Source organism: Cetorhinus maximus, chromosome 21 (assembly GCF_964194155.1).
Source record: "Cetorhinus maximus chromosome 21, sCetMax3.hap1.1, whole genome shotgun sequence".
NCBI lineage: Eukaryota > Metazoa > Chordata > Chondrichthyes > Lamniformes > Cetorhinidae > Cetorhinus > Cetorhinus maximus.
The window spans coordinates 75,686,671-75,697,043 of record NC_135899.1 but is presented as its reverse complement, the minus strand read 5'-3'; positions in this window follow the sequence as shown (position 1 = coordinate 75,697,043).

The following is a 10,373-nucleotide window of genomic DNA, read 5'->3' as shown; positions in this document are numbered from 1 at the left end:
TTAGTCCTACTCTCCTCCACATCTTTTCCCATAGCCTTGTAAATGTTTCCCTTTGAAGTAAATGTCCAATTCCCTTTCGAAAGTTGCTGCTTCCACCAGCCTTTCAGGAAGTGCATTTCAGGTCACAAATAACTTGCTGAGTAGTAACAATTTTTCCTTGTCTTTCCCTCTCTGACCAAAAACAAAAAAATGCTGGAGACACTCAGCTGGTCTGACAGCATCTGGGGACAGAATGAATGAGTTAACATTTTCAGGGTGGACCCTCACCCTGTATGAGCGTAGTGGTGGTGCCATACGATTTCCATCAGAAAGCCATTCAGCAACCTTTAAAACAGCATAAAGCTGCTCCTTTTTGTTGAGAACAAGTGTCAAGTTCTAATTTACATTGTTGACGGACAAGAATGGCTGAGTGGAGAGATCACTGAACAGGGTATCAGGTTACTGGGACAGAATGTGGGAACTCTTTGCAATCTCACCTGATTGAGGTGAGCAGGCAATGATCACAGAGAATCCTCATTGGAGTCAGGGAGGTAATGTTTGGCAAACAGCAATTACCTTGTCTCATTTGTACCAAGGAGAAAGCTGTTCTTTGCAAGGAAACGACGATGACCCAAATCGGTCTCCTCCAGAGGTCCCCAGCATCACAGATGCCAGTCTTGAGCCAATTCGATTCACTCCATGTGATATCAAGAAACGGCTAAAGGCACAGGATACTGCAAAGGCTATGGGCCCTGACAATATTCTGGCAATAGTACCGAAGACTTTGCTCCAGAACTTGCCGTGTCCCCAGCCAAGCTGTTCCAGTACAGCTATGACACAGGCATTTACCTGACAATGTGGAAAATTGCCCAGGTATGTCCTGTATACAAAAAGAAGGGCAAATTCACCTGGCCAATTACCACCTTACCAGTCTACTCTCTGTCATCAGTAAAGTGATGGAAGGGGTCATCAACAGTGCTGTCAAGCAGCACTTGCTTAGCAATAACCTGCTCCCTGACGCTCAGTTTGGGTTCTGCCAGGGTCACTCAGCTTCTGACCTCATTGCAGCTTTGTTTCAAACATGGGCAAAAGAGCTGAACTCCAGAGGTGAGGTGAGAGTGACTGCCCTTGACATCAAGGCAGCATTTGACTGAGTGTGGCATCAAGGAGCCCTAGCAAAACTGGAGTCAATGGGAATCAGGGGGAAAACTCTCCACTCGTTGGAGTCATGCCTAGCACAAAGGAAGATTTTTGTGGTTGTTGGAAGTCAATCAACTCAGTTCCAGGACATCACTACAGGAGTTCCTCAGGGTAGTGTCCTCAGCCCAACCATCTTCAGCTGCTTCATCACTGATCTTCCTTCCATCATAAGGTCAGAAGTGGGGATATTCGCTCATGATTGCACAATCCTCAGCACCATTCACGACTCCTCAGACACTGAAGCAGTCCATTTCTAAATGCAGCTAGACCTGGACAATATCCAGGCTTGGGCTGACTAGTGGCAAGTAACATTCATGCCACACAAGTGCCAGGCAATAACCATCTCCAGCAAGAGAGAATCTAACCATCGACCCTTGACATTCAATGGCATTACCATCACTGAATTCCCCACTATCAATATCCTGGAGGTTACCATTGACCAGAAACTGAAATGGACAATATAAATACTGTGGATACAAGAGCAGGTCAGAGGTTAGGAATCCTGTGGTGAGTAACTCACCTCCTGACACTCCAAACCTGTCCACTATCTACAAGGCACAAGTCAGGAGTGTGATGGAATACTCTCTGCTTGCCGTGATGAGTGCAGCTCCAACAACACTCAAGAAGCTTGACACCATCCAGGACAAAGCAGCCCACTTGATTGGCACCCCCACAGAAGATCATTCCCTCCACCACTGACAAACAATGGCAGCAGTGTGTACTATCTACAAGATGCACTGCAGAAATTCACCAAGGCTCCTTAGGCAGCACCTTCCAAACTCATGACCACTACCATCTAGAAGGGCAAGGGCAGCAGATACATGGGAACATCATCACCTGGAAGTTCCCCTCCAAGTCACTCACTACCCTGACTTGGAAATATATCACCGTTCCTTCACTGTCACTGGGTCAAAATCCTGGAACTCCCTCCCTAACAGCACTGTGGGTGTTCCTACACCACATGAACTGCAGCAGTTCAAGAAGGCAGCTCACCACCATCTTCTCAAGGGCAATTAGGGATGAGGAATAAATGCTGGCCTAGCCAGCCATGCCCACATTCTGTAAATTAATTTTATAAAAGATATTGACAAAAGGAAGAACAATAAACGATTATATAGTTTCTGATAATCCACCAGCAACAATTTACAGTATGTAGCACCTTTAATGGGGTAAAATATCCCAAGGTGCTTTACAGGAATACTATCCAATGAAATTTGACATCGGGCTGCATGAGGAAATATGCGGACAATTGTAGGTATAGGAATAAGGAACATCTTACAAGAGGAGAGAGGAGTAGGGAGATGGAGAGGTTTAGCAAGGGAATTCCAGAGATTGGGGCCCGAGACAGCTAAAGACATGGCCTTTATGAGGTGAGTTGGCAATGATCACTGGAAATCAGGGATGTACAAGGATCCTCGACAGCTGAAGGCCACCAGTAGTGTGCAAAGAGATGTTCAAAGAAGCCAGAATTCGAGGAGTGCTGATGTAGCATTGTGGGACTGGAGGAAGTTCTCGAGATAGGGAGGGGCAAAGACATTGAACGATTTGAAAACAAGGATGAAAATCTTGAAATCAAAACGTTGCAAGACCGAGAGACAATGTAGGTTAGTGAGCACAGATCATTCTAGAGACTCCAGAAATGTTGCAAGAAATTCTGGAGAAAATTGTGACATTTAAAAAAACAGGTGTGTTCTTTTCATTTGCTTTGAACACTTCTGATATTTAAGAAAATATTCGACACAGGATGGGGGAAGGATGCGAAAGAGACTGAGGCCAGAGAATCATCCAACCTGGGTAATGAAGAGTCTATCCCAATTGGTCATGGGAAGGGGAGATACCGCGAGGATGGTTATGTCGGGTGAACAATGATGGGTGTTGTGAGGGTGAGATGGTTAGAAGTGGTAGACCATTTGTTGAAACCTCCAGGAATATGTCCAACCAGAGTTGGTAATCCAAAACAATTCTGATCTCACCAGGCACATAGGTAGATTCCCTCAAAGCCGAACATAGAGACATAGAGCCACAGAATAACACAGCACCAGAGGAGGTCATTCAGCTTGTCATGGCTTTGCCAGTTCTTTGGTAGAGCTATCCAATCAGTCCCACTCCCCTACCCTTCCTCCATAGTCCTGCAATTTTTTTTCCCTTCAAGTATTTATCCAAATTGCTTGTGAAAGATATTATTGAATCTGCTTCGACCACCTTTTCAGACAGCGTGTTCCAGTTCACAACAACTTGCTACATTAAAAAAATTGTTTCCTCATCTGGCTCTTGTTCTTTTGCCAGTCACTATAAACCTGTGTCCCCTGGTTGCTGACCCTTTTGCCAGTGAACAGTTCCTTCCCTATCTAATCTATCAAAATCATTTATGATTTTAAATCCCTCTATTAAATCTCCCCCTAACCTTCCCTACTCTAAAGGGGACTATTCCATCTTCTCCAGTCGAAAGTCCTTCATCTCTGGTACCGTCTGAGTAAATCTCTTCTGCACCCTCTCCAGTTCTCAACAGATCCTACATTATAGAACTGAGTTGGGATGTAATCTGGGATCTGTCACATGACATTGTCTTCATTTATTAGTAGTGTTCTGCCCACTCCTTCCAAAAATGGGCTGCGCCTCACAGGGTAACATTCTACATGCGCCAGTAGCATCTCTCTGGTACCCCACCCAAGAGGTTATTCTTCATATGTACCTTCAGAGATTAAGTGTTGGCTGGCTATTGGACTGCAAAGGAAATCACACGCGCGCACACACACACACACAGAAATGCACATTCACACACATATGCAAAGATGCACAAATACATAATGATAAACAGGCCTTCACCCACACAAATATACACACACACACACACGTTCACACACACAGAAATGCACATTCACACACATACTCAAAGATGCACAAATACATAATGATAAACAGGCCTTCACCCACACAAATACACACACACACACACACGTTCACACACACAGAAATGCACATTCACACACATACTCAAAGATGCACAAATACATAATGACAAACAGGCATTCACCCACACAAATACACACACATGCACACAAATACACATGCACACACAACACATATACATGCAGATACTTTGACAGAAACTCAGGCACACACGCGCACAGACAAGCTGTAAAGCAGGGGTAACCAGTTAGTGATGGGCCGCAGGGAAACTGGCTGATTTTTTTCACCTCCATAGCCTGAAGGAGCGGAGGGCGACTACTGAACAGCCATTCCCATCCCATCTGGAGTTGGTTAACTGAGGTTCAGATCACTTACCAACTCAGGGACCTTCCTGATCTGTATAACTCAGTTCTATAATGTATGTTCGACAAGCCCAAGATCTGCCGAACACTTCAGTCAACCCCGTTTCAAAAGAGGTGCTGGTTTGATTTACCTCTCCCATTAACTCTAAGTGGGAAGAACATCTGAATTGTGTCGGACCCTTCACAGCACTGCAGGAATGCACTCAGCACCTGGCCCAGCGACACTGCTTTACCACAGCTCTTTGTAAAGATGGTGATCTCATTTCCTCTCAGACATGACTGCCAGGCTCTGTGAGAAACAGCCTGCAGGTGTTGACTGGTTGACTTGTGTATGTTTTACTGCCTCAATCACAGATAGGAACAAAGCACACTGCAAGTAAAGTGGCAGGTTTAAAAAAAAAGCAAAAAAAAAGCCTTTCGCTGCCTCAGGGCTCTTAAGAGCACTTTTGAAGAGTAGTCATTGTTGTGATTCAAGAAACGCAGCAGTCAATTTGTGCACAGCAAGCTCCCACAAAACAGCAATGAGATGTTGACCTTAGGATCTGTTCTAGTGATGTTGATTAGGTGATAAATGTTGGCCCTACTCCCCCAGGGGTCTGTTTCCTTCCCAACTCTGGCGTTGAAGATGCCAAGGAGGAACAGGTTGTCTCCTGCTGGGACTCGGGCCAGGGATTGTTCAAGGCTGGAGTAAAATTCCTCTTTGGACTCACCTCTAGCATCCAGTGTTGGGGCCTATGCGCTGAGGGCTGCAGCACATTGGTTCTGGGCTAGGGTGAGTCGAAGGGTCATGAGGCGCTCATTTATCCCACAAGGGGTGTCTTTGAGACAGCTAACTAGTTCATTTTTAATGGTGAAGCCAAACCCATGGAGGCAGCGATCTTCTAATGGTTTACCTTTTCAGAAGAAAGTTTAACCACCACCTTGTTCCTTGAGCTGGCCTTCCCCTGTCTGCCGGGTCTCACTTAGGGCGGCGATGTCAATGTCGAAATGCCAGAGCTCCCGGGCAATGATGGAAGTACGCCAATCCAGCCTGTCATTGTTGGGGCTGTCCATGAGGGTCCTTATGTTCCAAGTCCTGAACTTCATTTTAAGGGGACGAAAGATACCTGTGCATGAGTTCTTTTAACGTTGGGTGGCCGTTGCACACCAGCTGCCACGCAGGCTTCACGGAGCAAGGCCTTGGTCCAGTGGCAAGGGGGGTCCGAGACGACTCCAGCGCTGCCCCCGTAAGACCCTGCAAATCCATTGGCAGGATAGGCACACCGACGTCAGTGTTCTCACTCAGGCCAACATCCCCAGCATCGAAGCATGCTCCACACTCGATCAGCTCTGCTGGGCGGGCCACATTGTCCGCATGCCTGACGCAAGACTCCCGCTCTACCCAGAGCTTCGACACAGCAAGCGAGCCCAGGAGAGCAGAGGGAACGCTTCAAGGGCACCCTTAAGGCCTCTTTGAAAAAGTGCAACATCCCCACCGACATCTGGGAATCCCTGGCCCAAGACCGCCCGAAGTGGAGGGAAAGCATCCGGGAAGGAGCTGAATACCTCGAGCCTCATCGCCAAGGGCTAGCTGAAACCTAGCATTGACAGCGAAAAGAGCACAAAGCAACCCAGGCACCCCACCCACCCATTCACCCTACCACTGTCTGCCCCATCTGTGACAGAAACTGTAGGTCGCGCACTGGACTCTTCAGTCAACTGAGAACTCATTTTTAGTGTAGAAGCAAGTCATCCTTGACCCCAAGGGACTGCCTAAGAAGAAGAAACATTGGCCCTAGGACTCCAGCGAGAACTCCTTGCTTCTCCTTGAAATAGTGCCGTGGGAACTTTGACATCCACCTGAGACATGGTCTTGCTTTAATATCTCGTCCAAAGGAAGCCACCTCTGGCAGAGTCTCACTCTCAGTACCACATTGGGAACCTCAGCCTGGATGTTCTTAAGTTTCTGGCACAGGATTTGAACTCACAACTGGATCATTTAAATATTGTGTCTGAGGAAGACATTCTTTGCCTGCATTCTTGAAATACTGACTCAGAGACAAGAATGTTACCATGGCCACAGGTAGCATTAACTGGGAGTTACAGAATAAAGGTGTACCTGGTACAACAGGGGCTAACTTCATACCAGTTCTGTGCTCCAGCAGCTGTGAAATACTTTGGAGGGTCCTGGGTTTGTGAAAGGTGATATAGAAATGCAAGTTATTTCTTTCGTCTTTATTTTAGTACCTCAATTACTTGGCCGGTCTTTGTTAATTGGATGAGGGAATTAGAAAAGCTTGTTGCAATTTAGTTTGAAGCTGTCTAGAGTCGAAATCTATCCCACCTCAGTGAAGGCAAGATCACGTCTCAACATTTAATATGATAGGTGTAGGGAGCATTTTAATGGACAAATAGGTCTACAGAAACCCAACCATCGGCAGTCTTGACTCCACTTCAGACTCTTCTCAATTACTAGCATGTCCTGGGGTTAAATGACCGATTCCAATCGCAGCCAAGACGACTGTGCCACTGGATAAGAGTCCCCTGGAGAGCTGAAATGAAATCCTTCATGGAGCCAGATTTATGGCCCTGTAACAGGAACCAGCTTGAAAATGCCCACCATCAGAAAGAAACCCTATCCATAAATCCCGGGCTGCTGATTTTTCCAGGCTCACCTTTGCCCTTTCACCCCGAGGGCATCGTCCTACATAATCATCCTCGGCCTGTTATCTCTGATTAGTTGCAGTCTTTAGCTGCAATGGGTCACCCTGAGTTAATAGGAGCTAAGAGGCGGGAGACACTTTACAACGAATAGCCTGTGAACTTTCACCACCCCCACCCACAAACCCCCACTAGATTTAACTGCTTTCTATATGTTCTCATTCTCTTGACAGTTTGAGGATATACAATGAACACATCTCCTATTTTCTGTCATGTAACACTCCATTTATGTTAACCCTGAGCCATCCTCCCTACAAGTGACCCGCTCCATACTTTGGCAATTTTGTCTTCGTTTCAGCCCTATTAAAGTTGCAGGATTGGGATCACACATAGGCTAGTTTGGCTAAGTAAGGCAGGTTTCATTTCCTAAAGGACATTTATGGCCCGGTTCCATTACAGATCACATTAACTAGAATGTACAGCACAGAAACACACCATTTGTCACAACTGGTGCTGATGTTTATATTCCACATGAGCCTCCCGCCATCCTACTTCATCTCACTCTGTTGACACATCCTTCTATTCCTTTCTCCCTCATGTGTTTATCTGACCTCCCCCTAACTGCATCTCTGCTATTTGCCTCAACCACTCCAATGTGGTAGCAAGGTCGACACTCTTGCCACTTTCTGGGTAGACAGGATTCTCCTGAATTCGCTATTGGATTTATAATTGACTACCTTATATCTATGATCATGAGTTCTGGACTCTCCCACAAAAACATTGAGCTGAATTTTCCCAGTTGGTTGGGACCTTGACTTTGGCTGCAATTCCACGTCGGGAACCTGGGAGTGGCTATGATGAGAAGGAGATCACGACCTTCCCAGAAGCAGCCAATTAAGAAGTCGCCTAGTCCGATTGAGGATGGCAGGGGACCAGGGGAGCGGGAGGGCCAAAAGGAAGACCCATAGTGATGTCAGGCTGGGAGCCCCACTGAGAGAGGAGGACACTGCTGAGGCAAGCCGGAGACTGCACGGCTACCTCAGAGTGGAGGAGCTGACTGCAGCATTGGGGAAAATGAAAAGACAGGCATAGTTACAGCTGCTCTGCCATCAATGTGGAGGAGGAACCCATCCACTGGATGGCTAGCAGTCATGGCTGTGGCCACTAGATTCCAGCGGATCCGTGCTGGGATGATTGACGAGTTTAATGCTAGGCTCCGGCCGGACTCTGCGGCAGCCATAGCTAGATCCCAGCAGCTCCATTAACATTCCCCCCCATTGGTCCATTGGGCCTACCTGCCACTGCAGGGTGGGTCACCTCTGCTGCTTTGACCCGACCTCTGTCAAGATCGCTCGGAGGAGGGAACGCGTCCGGCAGCTGACCCGACAAACTACCTTAAAACTTATTTGCTCCCAGTCCCCAGTCCAAACCCATCTCTGCCAGCCTGGGAGAATTCAGCCCATCTTCTCTCTATCTACAATGGTAAACAATAATTTGAATCAACTTATTGTCAGGGTTGTTATTTTATCCAGATCACTGTGGGCTTGATAGCCAGCTTGTGAGTACAGCTGGTGTAATGGTTATATTACTGGACTTGTAATCCATGAGTTCAAATTGCATCAAGATAGAATAAGGGCCCGGATTTTACGGCCCTGCCATGGTGGGTCTCCCTTGGTGCCAATTAAATTTCCATTTAGGTCGGCGGGACAATCATACCCCTCTGGGCGGGAGGGGCTGTAAAATCCTGGCCAAGGTCTTACGAGCGACAATGTGATATGACCCGATAATCTGTTTTAATGGTGCTGGTTCAGGGGTCATTATTGGCCAAAATTCCCCTGCTCTTCTTCAATATAGTGCCAAGTTTTACATTCATCTGGGAGGGCAGACGGAACCCCTGTTTAATGCTTGATCCAAATGACGACACCTCCCTCAGTATTGCCCTGGAGTGTCAGCCTAGATCATGTGCTCAGGTCTCTGGAATGGGCTTGACCTTTACGATGTGGGGGCATGAGGCTATCGACTGCAATGTGGCGAACAGGAGAGTTTTTCACCCAAAGGGTTGAGATTGCACTGACCCAGAAAGCCATCAATACAGAATCAATTGAGATGTTAAAAAGGTAGATGAAAACTTATTTGACAAGAAAATGTTACGAGGAATATGGAGAAAAGGCAACAAATTGGCGTTACAAAGTTTAATGTTGCCATCGTTAGCAAGGTGGGGAGGGTGGAGATAATACTTGGAGGAGTCTGTTCATGGGTCTTCATAAAATTTTCTCTTAGAAAGAATTACTTTCCCCACAGGATGATGGAGGTGGACAAGACAACCACAGTAGTTAGCACTGGGTCATTTAAACCTTCAAAACAAAAGAATTAGATGTAGGTGCTGGCCAGGAATGGACAGAATTAATCAGACACTCCATGGACTAAGTGCTGCTAGGACCATGGGCATGTCATTGTTGGAATGTAATTAGTCAGGGATGACTAATGTTAGATTCAAATGTTAGATTGATAATCCTTGAGTTACACTGAATTGCCTCAGGGAATAGGAACAGAGAGCTCCCTCTCTTTAGAACAGGAGTACAGGAGCCTCCAAACTATGACCTGTGACCTCTGGTGATCTGGACCATGAAAGCCTAAGGAGCTCAGTCCTCTTTTGCCTGTATTTCTTATTTATTGCTTTGTCCTGTTTAAGGGCCCCGGTGGTTTTTGGAAAAGTCTCTTCCAAGTGTCATCTCATTGGTGGATAAATCTTAAATCAGACCACTAGTTTGAGATCATAGTATCATACACTGGGAGTTTCCTTGGGCATTTCCAGCTCCATCAACATAACTTTAGTGCATGTTTGGCGGAAACCCAATTACACCAAAGCGGAAGAAGTCCTGAAGAAATTGAAGGTGGTCAAAATTAGAGCGCCGGGTCATTGCATTGTGATCAAGTTTCACTCTAAATACTTGAGCTCAAGATCTGGGCTGAAACTGCCAGTGTTGCACTGAGGGAGTGCTGCATTGTTGGAGAGACTGACTTCCCAAAGAGACATTAAACTGAGGCCCCATCTGCCTGCTCAGGTGGACATAAAAAGATATCCCACGGCACTATTTTGAAGAAGAGTGAAGCAGGTCCCCAATATTTACCCTTCAACCAACATCACCAAAACACAGACTATGTGGTCATTATCTCATTGTTGTTTGTGGGAGCTTGCTGTGTGCATGTTGCCAATCATGTTTCCTACATTGCAATAGTGACTGCGCTTTGAAAAGTACTTCAATGGCTGTAGAAGGCTTT